At 48.9% G+C, this 15,538-nt stretch overlaps 1 protein-coding gene and 1 pseudogene across 4 annotated transcripts in view; one reads left to right on the top strand and one right to left on the bottom strand.

Annotated features, from left to right (window-relative positions):
- Stk32c (serine/threonine kinase 32C) overlaps nt 1–15,538 on the bottom strand; it is a 94,180-nt gene that overhangs the window by 27,536 nt on the left and 51,106 nt on the right. The gene's annotated exons all lie outside the window — the stretch shown is intronic.
- On the top strand, nt 3,788–3,870 carry LOC147825697 (U2 spliceosomal RNA; annotated as a pseudogene).

The following is a 15,538-nucleotide window of genomic DNA, read 5'->3' as shown; positions in this document are numbered from 1 at the left end:
CTTGAGGTCAAGAATTGAGGTGGATCCTAAATCAATGACAACTGTCCTCATGAGAGACAGAAAAAATACACGAGCAGGCACAGGGAACAAGGCCATGTGGAGATGGGACACAGTGTTATGAAGGCAGTGGCCTTGAAGACAGAGGAGGCAGCCACAAGCCAGAGAACACCAAGGATCACAGCCGCCTGCAGAAGCTGGGAGTGGCCAGAGTGGTCCTCCCTCGGAGCCTCCAGAAGGAGCCAGCCCTGCCTTGACTTCAGACCTCTAATTTCCAGAATTGCATGACTGCATTTCTGTTGTTTGAAACCATCACACTGTGGGACTTTCTTACGGCAACCCCAGGAAGCTCAGAATCTCTGCACACCTTCCCAAGCACACCATCCGCAAACACCCAGCATCTTTCTGGGATCAGTGATATTGGCCCACCTTGCACCACGCTCTTACTGAGCATCTGCTCTGTCCTCTCTACTTGCCAACCTAGCCACATATTAAGGGCTCCCCAGTTCTTCCCCATCCTCTGAGATCAGGCTCCTGACCTCTTTCACCATTTTCAACCCAGGTGCAGGGAGACAGGGAGCACCCTACCCGCTGCTGGCCTGGCATGCCACTTTTGACGGAGGCCAGCTGCAGACGCCCATGGACTGTTGGACACAGTAAGTTGCTTGGAATGATACTGGGTTTTTCCCTTAAAAGTTTAAGCTGATTACATCGGAGATCTCTTTGGTGAGAAGAGCTTTAAGCTGGGACAGAGAAGCCTGACTCTGTTGGCCTCCATTGTCTGCTCCTTTCCCACCCCTTTCCTGCCCTGACAGGGAGGTTCCCTTGAGCAGCAATTTGAAGCATAGGGGTTTGTGTTGGCCCTGTTTGGAGGGATCCCAAGTACCACAGGTCCAACATAGTAGTGTTTTCAAAAGGCCAGTGGAAACTTCTTTTATGGCTAAACCTTGGCAGCTGAGAGCAAGCGTCCCGATTAGCTATTTCCTCAAAGGAATTTGGTCTGGCTTTCTGGGCCACTTCCTCCAGTAATCCACTAACACTCAGACTAGGAGGAAGCAGAGTCAGATCTGAGTGGAATGAACCCACTGATGCCAGAGCTGCAGGGTGCCTGGGAAAATGCCACAGTACAGCCCAGAATAGGGTGGTGACTAATGGCAGTGTAATTGTCATTTTAATTGAATGCTGTTTACGTATTTTGCAGATTTAAGTGATTCACTCCAAGCTCTTTTTCTTTCCAAATGATTTTTGTTCCCCAGAAAGCAAATGCCTGACAAACAGGTACTTAAAGTCTCTAAATATTATAATGAAACCACTCCTAATCCCACCCAGTGAAGCTCTAAAGCCCTGGGTAATGCCAAACGAGTCACTGGGGAGCAGATGAGGCTCCATCCCCTCCAGGGCTCTGTCCAGTGGCCAGTGTTGGACAGCACAAACCCAGAGGCTCTGTGCCTGGATAGGCCTGGAAAAGGTGTCTGCAGCTGCTGAGGAGGGCCAACCCTCTGCCTCACTCTCCCTGGAGAAACTCTGAACTCCAAGGACACACAGGCCAGTGACTGAGCCCTTCGGTCTATGAAGACCATGCTTCCTGGTCTCACACAACAACAGTTTGGAGGAGCTGTAGTTCTCAGCCAGTTTCTGTGCATTGTGAACCCAGGGGATGCTGCTCCCCTCCCCTTTAGAGACCTGAGCATCCTATCACCTTCCTGGCTGTTACCAGGGTTTCTTCTTGCTCTGGGGATGAAGGCCTGCCCACCGGGTGTGTCGTCTCCTTCACCTGACACCACCGTTGATACCACCCACACTTGGGTGCATCTGAGGTACAGTACAGTTGGTCTGTGGTCCCAGCCAGGTTGGCCTGCTGCTCCTCCCATGTGTCCATGTCAAGTTCTTGGGCTGATACTCCTTGTCCCCTTCTTTCTTGCCATCAGTGGTCAACTCTGAATTTGGGGGAGTTTCTCAAGCAGATGTTTCCCTTTGGTTTTCCTGCTGTCCCTTCTGCCACATAGACAGGGTCTTCCTGAATTATAGGCAGAGACAATACAGCACTGGCTCCTTCACAGCCACTCCAGTGCCCCCTTAGGTCCTGTATCCCATACCTCAGCGTGGTTCCTTTCTAAGCTCCTGGGCCATGACTGGTGTGTCTTCTCTCCCACTAATGACAAGAGGTAGGAAGCAGAGCATGTGTGGCCACTGACCACTCCTGCCTGGGACCATTGCTTCTAGCTTCTCTGGCCTCAAGTCTGTAGGGGCAACCCACTAGCCCCCAGGCTCCATGATGGCTCATGTGCTGCTGGGGGCTATGAAAATGGGTGAGAGAGAGGTGCAGGCTCAGGGACCCAAGTCCCTGGCCACTTGTCCCCTTCCAGCTAGTGGTTATGAGCTTTGGCCCTGGGGGAGGGGTTCCTCCTCTGTTTCTCCAGTGGTCATTTTAGCCAGAAACTGGCAAAGGAAGGAGACCCAAAAAGAAGGTTCTGGTTTGCCTCCAAGGCTCTGGTCTCTGTGATTACATCTGTGCCCTGGGGCAGCAGGTTTGTCTGACTTTACTATCTCAAAACAGAAGAATCAAAAGAAAGATCCATGACTGAAGACAAAATACCAGTAATAACAGCAGAAGTCTGACCATACTTCTGCCTCAGGAACCTCCTGGCCCACCATCCCTTCATCCTGACCTGTATCATGAGGGTCTATAAAATCCTCTATTGCTGTCTGCGGACCCATGTAGGATGTATGACTAAATAGACACCCTGCACTCATGTGCCACAGGGCACCAACCTTCCTTTCTGTATCTCTGCACTGGCTGCAGCCTCAGCATATCTTCCTGGAAAAGTGCATTCCACAAAGGCCCCACATCAGACAGTAGATGAGAGCCTGGGCCGTCACCACTCGACCAGATGGCATGCAGGCAGTCAGTCTCCTTCTCTTCCTATGCAGAGGCAGGACCAGACATACAGGGTTAAGACAGTCCAAGGACATATTTCTCTGCCCCCATTCACTATATTTATGGAAGAAATGGCCACATCTGTTTCCTTCTTCCTATCACTAATGGACTCAACTCCCAGCACTCTCCTGTGGGGTCCTGCCAAGCCCTTGACCCCACATCACTAAGGTGAGCTATTCCACCAGACAGATCACAGTCATTTGTTACTGAGTGTCTCTGTCCCTGCTACAGGGTGTCAGCAAGGAGTCCATCTTTTTTCTAGTATGAATTTCCCTAGTGCCTAGAACAGGGACTGACTTTATAACAGTAGACATCAAGCAGATACTCAGAACAGAAGGTTCTTAGCACTAGCCAGAGAAACTGCCTCATAGGCAGAGGAAAGGATATGGACAGACATCCACAGGTGGAGCCTCATCCACCAATGTACTTGTGTCCCAGACGCAGGTAGGGGGGTGGTGGTGGTGGTGGTTTACATTCATTTTCATGCCCAATCCCCACAGCACCCCTAGGGGCAGGTCCTAGTACTCCCCTTTTATAGATGAGGAAACTGGGGGGGCGGGGTGTGCATCACAGTGCATCCCCAACAGTCTCTAACCCAGCCAGTAAATGGCAGCAGGTTCGAGGCCAAAACCAGAATGAGAGATGTCAAACTACCTCTGCTTGCAGAAAACTGGGTTTTTATCTGGATTTGACAGAATCAAACTAGTCAATGGTCAAACTACTATAATCATAAGAAAAACTAGTGAAACAGCACGTTACGAATTAACATACAAAATAACTGCGGCCTTCATGAGCACAAAAACCAGTTCCAATGTTTAATCAAGGTGAAACCCCTTTTATAAAAGCAAAATAATCGCTTCTTGGCTTTTTGGCTAAGATCAAGTGTAGTATAAAAGCAAAATAAAATAAAATAATATATGCTGGCAATACCCACAACTATAATAGTCTCCTAAAAGACAGGGCAACAGAAGTGTAGAAACGGGGAAGCAATCAGGCACATGGACATGACATTCACACCAGAAACAGGTGAATCCCAACTTCCTGTATAAATTTAATATAGTTTCGGTAAAAAATAAAATTTTTCCCCCAAGACCCGCTAAGTGGGTAATACAATTCATTTGCAAGCACAATCAACAAAAGTAGCTACACATTCACACACACACACACACACACACACACACACACACACACACACTTACATGGAGGGCAAAGGTGATACTTCCAGCCCTGCTGGCCAGTAAGGCATATATATTATATAAAAGTCCCACAGTATAAAAGTGTGGAATAGCAGTTTGGTGCACGTCCCTGTAATCCCAGTACTCAGAGAGGCTGAGGTAGGAGGACTGCAAGTTAAACCTAGCCTGGGCAACTTAGCAAATCAGCAAGACTCTATTACAAAATAAAATAGTTTTTTAAAGTGGCTAGAGACATAACTCAGTGCAAAGGCCCTGGGTTCAATCACCAGTGCTGGGAAAAAAAAGTAGGAAGTGGCACTAGTGCAGACAGACAGACAGACAGACAGTGGAACAAAGGAGAAAATCCAGAAAGAGACCCAGTTGTACAAAGACATTTCATATATCACATAGGCAGCATCTCAAATTTATGGAAATTGTTTAGCTTTTTTATAATATTGGGGATTGACCTCGGGGCCTTTGCACTGAAGTACATTCCCAGCTCTTTTTTATTTTTAATTTTGAGACAGGATCTTGGTAATTTACTCAGGTTGTCTCAAACTTGTAATCCTTCTGCCTCAACCTCCCAGAGTGCTGGGATTACAGATGTGTGCCCTAAGCCCAGCTTAAACTTTGTAATAGGCAGTGCTTGGATACCTAAGTAAGTATATAAAAAGATAAAATTTGGTCCATTTCTAACGTTATATCCCAGAATAAGTTCTAGATGCATGAAATAAATTAAACCTAGAAGAGATAGAAGAAAACATGAAGTCTTCTCTAAATAGAAATAAGGACCACATTCCTGTGACCCCCAAATTCAAAAGCAATTCATAAAATAATTAACATGATTATGTAAAAGTAAAATACCATGCATAGAAAAAACACCTAGACCAACTTGAAAGACAAATAAGCTGGAAAAATACTTGCAATTTATGTCAAATATAAAAGGGTAACATTCCTAACATATACTGAGCATCTAAAAATTTTAAAAACCATCAGCTCGGGCTGGGGATTTCGGCCATCTGCCCCGCAAGTGCAAGGACCAGAGTTCGATCCCCAGTACCAAAAATACCCCCAAAAAAACCCATCAGCTCAAGAGGAAAAACATGACAAAGATAATTAAATGGCCTTCTAACAATAGAAAGAGGCTAACCCTTGCCTATCTTAGAAGAAATGCAAAGTAAAACAAAATGAGATGCCGTGTCTCATCTGCCAGACTGGCAAGAATCCAAGCATCTGGCAACATGCCCTGTGGCAGGCACCCTGTGGAAGAAAAAATGATGCCATCCCTATGGAGGAGAACTTGGCAATTTCTAGCACAATACATGTGCATCACCCTCCAACCCACGTACCTCACTTCTAGGAACTAACCCAAAAACACACTGCAGAAATATGCAGAGACGGGGCTGATGCATGAGGCATAATAAGCACAGCATGGCGTGTCATTGGGAAAGTTGGACAGTCTCATACTTGGCAACAAACCATGGCACATGTAGCAGGCAGAATGATGGTAGGATGCAGGGAGGGGCCCAGATCCAAGTCCTGGAGCCTATGAACGTGTCACCTTACATGACAAAGGGACACTGCAGATATGGTAAAGATTTTGAGACAAGGAGGGCATCCTGGACTATCCAAGTGGACCCAATGTTTCAAGGTGTCCTTAACAGGCCAAGACAGAGGCAGGAGTCACAGTCAGGAAAGGAGACATGAAACAGAAGCAAGAGGTCTGAGTGACAGTGTGCCCTAAGTCAAGATATGCCTCTAGAAACTAGAAAAGGACGGAAACAAATCCTCCCCTGGAGTCTCCTAAAGAATACAGCCTCACCACACCTGGCTGCAACTCCTAAGGTGTGATCAGGTTGGCACGTATTGTCATTGCCACCCGCATCAAGATGCACACAGACCTGGCCTTGGATGAAAGCCTGGCTCCTTGACCAGCATCTTGGCTCAAAGTTACACATGACCCAGTGAGTACTGTCCAGCCAACTCAGAGAGGGTCATGTCAGTGGACTCCAAGTAACACAACAGTGAAAAGCAGAAGGAGAACTCTTGGGACAGAGCAATCTGGACCTCAACCAATAAACAACAAAAGGAAGTGATGGAGTGAGAGAGGCTCTGTTTTTTGTATAGACTCATTTGCATCCTGATTCAGAGAAATAAGAAGAAGAAGAGTCATAAGGCCATTAGGAGAACTTCAATCCTGATATTTGCTGATACTGAGATTATTTTAGTTGTGAGAAAGTACTATGGGTATGTTTTTAAAAGGGGTCCTTATCTTTTGGAGATACCCACTAAAATTGATGCACAAGATAACTGCTCTCTGCACTTCATTCCAGATAGCCCAGTATGGGGTTCAGGGTAGGGAGGAGTAATGGTTAGGGCAAGATTCGCATCAAGGTGGTATTTGGTGAGGCTGGGAGACCAGTGTGCAGTAGTTCTTTACATTCCTCCCCTCCATTTTTATATGTTTTAAATATTAAGAGTCTTAAACTTTTGAGGACTTAAATACTAAAAATTAAACAGCAGGTTTGAGGCCACGCTTGTGTGGCCCTGAAGCCTGCCCTGTGGGCCTCAGTGTGTGGCTCAAGATGAACCCTAGTGCTGCCTGTAGTGGCAGAGCTGTGGGACAGCAGTCGGCAGAGGTGTGCTGGCCCATGTGGGTTCTGGGCCTTGGGCCTTGTGGGGAGGCCGAGAATGTCAGATTCTAGATGGACAGAGGCTGACTGTCCTGGTAAGGGTCAACCAATCCCTGTACCACCCCAGAAGCCTGTAAGCTGTCACAAGGCCTCTTGACCCAAAGAGGCAACTGGAAACCCTGAACAGGGATGGGCCTTTGCAGTTCTCATTCAGAGGAGGAAGCTGAGGCATGGGCTGAGCTGCCTCAGGCAAGAGTACCTGCAGTCACTTTGGAACCTAAAAGAACAGCCTGTGGCCTGCACAGCTGCATCCCTGGCCCTGGGAACCACATCAGCCAGGCAAGGGAAGCTCCCTTCCCCCGCTGACATCTCAGTGCAGGACCAGCAAGGAGGCGGCCACTCCTGCCCAGGGCTGTTGAGCTGAACCACTCTCAGCTGTCTACCTTGCTTGGTCCTCCCAAGCCACGCCACCCAAAACCAGGGGTGCCACCTCTCTCCCACCTCAGCTTCCTCACAGCTCCAGAGGGAAGGGATTGGGCACACATCCACCTGTCTAGGGAAGAAAATGAGAAGACAGACATGAAAGCTCTCCTCCTGAGCCAGTCATGAGGGAAGCAGCTATTTAAGGTACAAAAGCACAGCCTGGGTGACCCCAAGAGGCAAGCCCAGCACATTCACACCGTGTTTTGGCCCATTTAGGAACATATGATAAATGCTTGGCTCTGCTCAATACTGGCTCTGCCGGGAGGCCACAGGCTGTGTTTCTTTGTCCTGCAGCAGTGGCACAGACAACTCCAGAGCAGCCCTGATGGAGGAAGGGTGTGCCATATGGCTGCAGGTCCTAGGCCGATGCATCCCTCAGCTCTACTGTACACTGAAGGTATCCTGAAAACCTCAGCCATTCTGTATCCTTCACCCTTCAGCCCCTCTGGACCCTTCAGCCCCACTATATCCCTCATCCCTTCTGCACTCCTCAGCACGCCACTCAGAGCAACGTTGCCCTCAGCAGAATCAGTTCTCCTGGGTCGAGGCAAGGAGAAGGCCTCCATCCACTTCTGGCCCCTTCCACAGGGGGCTACCTCTCCTTCCGCCCTAAGGAAGCCTCCTGCAGCTGTGTGCCCAGGACTCCTCTTGGTTCTCCAACAGCATCTCCAGCCCCCTGGAGGAGGCTCTGTTTGATCCTCAGTATCTCCCCTTCTTCAAAGCCAACTTGGTCGGCAGCCCTGACCTTCCGGGAGAAATTCTGCTTGTGGGGGCCCCTCCGTGGGGGAGGTGGAGTGAATGAAGTCTGAGAGTGGTCACCAGCCCTGAGTGGATCACCCCCCACCCAGTCTGGGCTGGGCACACAGCAGGTTCCTGGGTGGAGAGGGACAGGGTCAGAGTGGCTTCAATAGAGGTTTGTGGTTCTGAGGCCCACAGAAAGGTGTATCTAGGGGGTTATGAGACAGACTGAGCACTCTGAGGCCACACACCACCCATAGGATCTTAAGCAGGAAAGATTTTGCCTCACTTATTAAATTTAAATCCCAGAACCAGGCTGGGTAGAGCTCTGAAGTGGGAAGGGGTTGGGCATGTACTCTGCTGCCAGGCCTGCCAATGAGATGACCAGGCTGAGCACCTCCCCAAAAGCCTGTGGGGACTCAGGCCTGGGTCTGCCTACTTTATGTGTCTCTGCAGTCCCTCACCCACTGGGTCCCTCATCAGGTCCTCCTATTCCCATGGTTCCCAGGTGGGGACAGGTTTTCAGCTCAGCCCAGCATGTAGCCCTGAGGGGGTGAGGGGCAGAGTGAGGAACACACACACACGCACACCACAACTAGCAAAAACCCAAGCACAAGGCAGTATCAAAGCATCTGAGGCCCCAACTAATGTAGTCAACAAGGGGCATATTCCCTGTCAAATGGGGATCACCCCAGCCCATCTGCTTGGGCAACCCGAGGACTCATTCTGCTCTGAGTGAGTGAGGTAGATTCAGCAGAGTGGCCACGAGCAGGGATGAGGCAGGAGCAGAAGCCAAGCCTGTGGTGTTGGAATATGAGAAAACAGTATTGTGGAAAAAGCCAGGCGCAGGCACTGCAGTGACCACAAGCAGCCCATGCCCAAGGACAGCAGAGCCAGGCTGGTGGCTGTGGAACTTTTACAAATGCCGCTGGACATCATTAAGTCCTTGTTGCCACCTGAGACTTGCTTTCAGTGATGCCTCCCGAGGCTCACAGATGCTCTCCACATTGTGGCAACCAATCGTGCAATGGAATCATGGAACCAAGGTCCTAACATCTGCAGCATAGGACATGGGTTGCTAAATTTCAGAAATCAAGATTCAGGGCCTAAATGTCCCAGGAGAGGCTGGGCACTGATGGTAAGGACAGGAACCATCCCTCACCACTGGTATAAACACCACAGATAAGTAGCCACCTGCACAACTGGCCTTCACCCTGTTAGTGTTGGAGGTAGGGCCTGCGAAGTGGAGGACAAACAGCAACTGCACTGACCCAGGCGGCCTCCAAATGGAGTTGTTCATCTTGGTGTCCTAAGGGCAAAAAGTCCAAGAAGCAGCCACACAGAGTGGGGCCAACAATCGGCTGAAGGCAGAGCTGACTCCAGCAGCCTCAGGGTGGCCTAGGACCCACTGTCAACTCCAAGCTGACAACTGGGTTACATCCCCGGACCCAGATGTCTCCAAGCCTTTTGTGGCCATAGCCACTGCAGCATGGAACCTCTAAGAACCACCTCCTCCTTAGGGGATCTAGTGAGCCACCAGCCCAGGGGAGGTCCTAGCAACACTCTTGATGGGATGATCACGTATCAGGCTCTGAGTGGTTACCATGACAATGACTAGCATCTTCTGGCTCAGATGGCAGCACAGGGAGGCTGAGCAGGGTAGCACCACAGGGCCACATCAACAGGTTCCACCAGCGTGGGGGACAGGGAGCTCTGGCCCAGCCACACACCAGCTGAAGCCCCGGGAATGTACTTCTAACCACAGATGCTCTCTTTCTCGTCAGCCCTCCCCTGGGTCCATTAGAGATTCTGGTGTCAGAGGGGAGATAGGAAATCTCTTGAGGTGGCTGGGGCCTGTAGGAAAGGCCTTTTTCTGCCAATTATCTTAGTATTTTCCTTATAAATTGAAGAATGAGATGCTGCACTCCTGGGCTGGGCCCTTTCTCCCCTGGGGTTGGTCTGTCCATTCCTTCCTTACTCCTCAAACAACTGGTCCCTTCTGCAAGAGCTCTGAGCCCACCACACTGGGGCCACCTGCATGGAAGAGGTACCCAGGCCTCAGCTGGAGAAGGACCACATCCACTCCTGACATCCTGGCCTGGGGAGGGGACAGAAAATTGACTGCAGCTAGCTGCTGGAGCCTCTGTGAGCACTTGAGCCAGACTCTGCTTGGGTGCAGAGAGAAGGTGAAGGGGGTGCAGAGGGGAAGAGGATGCACAGGGCAGCACGGAGGTTAGAGGGAAGGTGAAGGGAAAAGCCCAACTCAGTGAAGGCCAGCTTCACTGGGGCCAGGGGAGGAGGCTGCAGGACATTCTTGCCAAAACACCAAATTGTTCTCATTGCCCCAAAGCCAGTCACATTTAAAATATCCATCTGAGTGAGTGGCTCTTGAACTCCCCAAGCGACATGCCATACTCAAGAGACACGCTTTGCCTCCTAAGGGCTGCACCCATCAGACACTTCCACATTTACTTCTCAGTGCTCCCTCAGCCTCTGACCAGTTGCCTCCTTCTCAGGGGATCTGCCGGATGCCTGCCTCAGGCCCTCAGACAGCATAATGACAGCACATTAACTTTCAGGTGGGCACACATTTGGCACTTCAGACAAGGAATGTATCTGTCCTCTAAAGTCCCAAACACTCTATATTAAGCCCGGAGTGAATCTTACTATTCCCCTCAACCCTCGGCAGGCCTGGGGGTAAGCACCATGCCTATGGCCCATCCAGCTCCTCTAGCCACAGGCACAGGCTGGCTCCCAGGAGCAGCCCCTTCCTTCAGTGGTGAGGGCAAAGCAGAGGGCAGAGGCAGATGCATGTGAGTGGGTGGTCAGGGCTGACATGAAGAAGGCATAGAGTCAACCATTTTTCAAAACTGGAAAAAAGAATTTCCTTCTTCACAAGAACAAAATATTATACATAATAACTACAAGAACAGAGTATAATAAAAATAACAAAATGTGAAGAATTAATATGGAAACACATGAGACCACACAAGTAAAAAAGCACTGGGTCCCTAGATGGGTAAAACATCAACTTGCAATCAATTTTAAATGCAATCCTTACTGAAATTTCAGTGGGTTTACTTTTCTATCTTAACAAAACTTATTCCAGAGTTCAGTTGGGAAGGTAAACGCATTACAGCAGCAGGCAGTTGTAGAAGATGGAATGGGAAGTAGAGAGGGAGGAGCCACTGGCTGAGACACTCAGGCCTGGTGAACTGAACAGTGTGGCAAGGGTAGCATCACCAAAACAACCCCAAAGAGCCCAGATGAGTAGCTACCCAATGAAGGACCAGCCAGGCCTTCCATAAATGGCTCGGGAACGAGGGCCTTGCAGATGGGAAAACAGGAAATCCACATGGAGTGGGTTCTTTTCCATCAGCATGTTATCTTGTTTTCATTGTGGAAGTGGCCGTACTCCTTGAAAGCAAAGGCCAGTGTGAAACAGAGTGGGCCCAGCTGACACAGGAACAGGTACGGGATGGGGTCTCAACAAAGGACTGAGGATTTTCCTGAGAGGAGCTTGCTTAGCTGGGTGCTGAGAGAGAGGCAGAAGAGAGGACTTAGGGAAGAGGACTTGGCTGCTCAGGGCCCTGAGGCAGAGGGGTGTGCAACAGCATGGTAGAAGCTGCTTGGCACAAAGGAGGGCAGTGCTGAGGTACACATGGTGGAAGAGTTCAGCCTGAACCGCCCCACTTTCTGCTGCTGTGAGGTATTGATTACTTTGAGCTGAAGGCACAGGAAAAGGAGCAAACACAGGAAAGGTTGTCTAAACAATGCTCATCTGCCTGAAAGTATACTCTCCCCTAGAAAGATGGGTGGTCCTCACCGAGGGCCTGGGAGTGGACCAGCCCCAGACTGGCCTTGCCACATTTAGCACAACCCTACCTGTTCTAACAGGGGTCCTCTCATCATTCCTAGAAATCATCTGCTCCCCTTAAGTGGCCTCCACCACCCCCTTCTCCTATAAACATAGACCATCACCTCTCAGATCCCACCGTGTTTGGGTATTTGGTTTCCTGTGACACCCTTGAACATCATTTTTAAAAAATTAATAAATTTGCAGACTTTTTCTTCTGCCAACATACCTGTTGTCCATTTATTTTCCACAGATGGAAGAGGGTGGCCCCTTCCCATCAAAAGTCCCTGTGACAATCAAACTTAGGGTAACTGCAGCCTTAGGTTAGAATTCAATTTTCTGCATTCAGAATAAACACAATCAAGCAGTGCTGGGGAAGAGGGCAGCTTCTCAGACACATGGTCCTTTCTAACCCCTTGCTGGGAGCCAAGAATATTTCCAGTTTTTAATCACACTAGGTGGCAAGTGGGGAAGAGTGAAAGGAGGAAAGGAGTGAATGGCCCTTGGGGCTAGGACAAGTATTCACACCAAGAGAAAAAAGGATTGATTTTTCTCCAAGACTTCATTAGCCCTTCCTAGACAATCTGTATTGGAAGTAATTATGGCCACACCACTCCCTGGACATTAGATGGGCAGAACTGCAGAGAACAAAGCAGGGGTGGGAGAGGCAGTGCCCACATACTGTGTTGGCTCCTGAAAAGGGCACACATTCCTAGAAGCAGGTACACACAGACCATGTGCTTGTGGCCAGAGCCTGAATGGAACTTGACAGAGGACAGAATGCTGAGATAGCTCTACTGGGGGTTCATATCATACTAGTACAGTGCCATCATGGAACGTGTTCCATCTGCACCCTCACTCCTTCCTGGATTCCTCACAATGTAGCCAGGGGGTTATGATGTCTTAAGATAACCCAGAGACAAAGCCTTACCCCATCCTCAAGCTGGTCGGAACTGTGTTCTCACTGCCACAGAGTTAAGTAGACCACTACCAGCTTCCTCTCCCCTCGGAGAACAAAATCACCTGCTTTGGGACATGATTTATCCAAGTTCCAGATAGTCGAAGAGTTTGTCCATCTCCCACATTCTTCAAGGCCAACCTGTCATCTCAGAGAGGGGTGAAAGCCTGGTAGAAGAGCAATTCCACCCAGCAAAAAATGTCCTTCCCATGAAGACTTCCAGTTTTCCACTGGAATTCTCAGAGCTTTGGTTTGGCAAGGAAAGCCAGGCATTAAGTTGTAACTTCTAAGTTGGTGAACCAGCAGAGCCTGTGCAGGTGACGCCAGGGACTCAGTCATGTTTAATGAGGGAAGAACCCAAAGAGCCAGCATCTCTCAAACCAATCAAAGATAAACCATCACAACTCTTATGTCAGTCACTTGATGCTAATCTTTCTATTTTATATCTCTAACTTGACCAACAATCCTGAGCACCCAACTGCATGACCTGGTGTTTAATTATCGAAAATGGTCCACCAAATTTCACTCTCAATAAGAATGTCACTGTGCCTCTCTGCTCAATGAAACCAGCTTCAACAAAATCAGCCCCTGGGGCCAGGCCCCTCCTCAGCAGATGCTTCAGATCCCAAGCGTATAGACCTCGTATTCGTGTGGTTTCTCCTTAGGAATGAGACTCTCATGAGGTTTAAGGATCAGTCTTTGCAGACATCAGAGAAATGCAAATCAAAACCACAAAATGAGACAGTACCTCACCCCTATTAGGGAAGTTACTGCCAGAAAAATCAGAGTATAACAAGTGTCAGAAAGGATATGGAGAAACTGGAGCCCTTGTATACTGCTTGTTAGAATGCAAAATGGGGCAGCTGCTGTACAAAACAGTATGATAATTGCTCAAAAATTATCCATATAATTACCCTATGATCCAGCAATTCTACTTCCAAGTGAAAGAATTGAAAACAAGGCCTCTAAGAGTTCTTTGCACACCTGTGTTCACAGTATTATTCACAATAGCTAAGACAAAAAAGCAATCCAAGTGTCCATCAATAAATGGACAAAATGTGTCTATAAAAATAATGAAATATCTACCTTAAACAGAAAAGAATTCTGACACAAACTACAACATGGATGAACTTTGAGAAATTTTGCTATGTGAAATAAAACCAGGCACGAAAGACAAATTGCATGATCCCACTTAAATAACTGCAATAAATTGAATGTTTATGTCCATCACAAATTCTCATGTTGAAACCTAGCCCTCTTTTGACAGTAGTATTAAGTCATGAGCATGTAGCCTTCATGAATGGAATTTAGTTCTTTACAGGGGACCCCAGAGAGCTCTCTCTCTCTTCCATGTGAGGGCATATAAACAAGAAACACTGTCTAGGCTAGGAAGAAGACACCCACTAGACACCAAATCTGAACCTCAGTTACATATAAATAGATGCATCCCCAGGTCCAGCCAGAACCTTGGGGCTGCCTCTCCTAGTAGAGGGAAGGACTAGGGCCAGGCCTGTGACAGGCTTCACCCTACCCACATTCCTAGATACCTACCCAGCAACCACAGCCTGCAGCCCAAGACCCCTAATTAGGCAGCTAATTAGAGGGCAGGAAGGAGCCTACAATTGTACCACCAACTTACATCTGAAAATGACACCCAACAGCATGCTGTTGTCTTCCCTCTCTGCAGTGGCCCATTTCCAGGCCAATCAGCTTTTCAGAGCCAAGAACCAGTCAGGGGACCCAGAACATGGGAGATCTGCAAACTCTGACAGAGGAGGGGGGCTGTCTAGCTATGACTGTGAGAAGCACAGTCAGTTCCCAGGCAGGGGTACGGAGCCAGCAGTGGTAAGAAATACAGGGCAAGGGGGCATCCTGAAGACAGAAAGGTCCACCAGAGGTAGGAGAGGGGACACAGGGCCCCAGAAACCAGCAACTATATCCACCTACTGGCCTTCCCCTGCACCCATCCACTAGTCTCTGCCCTCAGATGGCCTCAGCCTGGCTCTCCCCAGGTGGCTGTGTCCCTTGATTTCTAAATGCCTGAGTTCCGAATGCCTAGTAACCTCCATGCTTCTTTGTCTCAGCTACCCTTCCTAAACCTGCTAACAGTCACTGTCCTCTGCCAGGCCTTGTGGGGGTGGAGGGGGGTTCCCCAAACCCTACCTGCCTGCTCCTTATGTTTCCTTATGTCCGCTGTGGTCCTGGGACACAGCCTACACTCTGTTGGGACAACAGGAGCACAGAGGCATCCCTGCCAGCCCTGAAAACCCTGAGAAACTCACCAACATTAGGCCCTTGCTCCAAGGTCGGCCTTCTTCACAATCGTCAAAACCATCACCACTGCCTGACACACTGAGATGCTAAAAATATCTCACCTTGGTGCATTTTAAATAAATATGTGCAAAGGGGCTCATCTGCTCTGACTTATAATTACCCTAGGCCTTGAGTAACCTGGTGCAGCAATCGTTTGTGATACAATAAAATGGAGGCAATTAATCGCATTCAAATACCCTGCACATTTTGCTCTGGTAGCATAGCAATCCCTTTAAAAAGGGTTTATGGCATTTAAATAGACACAGTGTCCAGACAGCTGTACAGACAGGAGAGGGGGAGGCCCAAGGCCGTCTGCCAAGCCCCCCAGGACAGCTGAAAAGAAATGTCCATTCAGAAGTGATCCATCCATAGCACAGCCATCTCTGCAGAAGTCCAGGCTAATTCCAACCTTTTCAAAGTGCTTGTTAAGCCTCTTTCAGTTATAAT

The sequence above is a fragment of the Heterocephalus glaber genome, unplaced genomic scaffold, assembly GCF_053883595.1.
Source record: "Heterocephalus glaber isolate CG9 unplaced genomic scaffold, H.glaber_assembly_v1.0 deba00001497, whole genome shotgun sequence".
Lineage (NCBI taxonomy): Eukaryota > Metazoa > Chordata > Mammalia > Rodentia > Bathyergidae > Heterocephalus > Heterocephalus glaber.
This window is presented reverse-complemented; position numbering and strand designations above follow the sequence as displayed.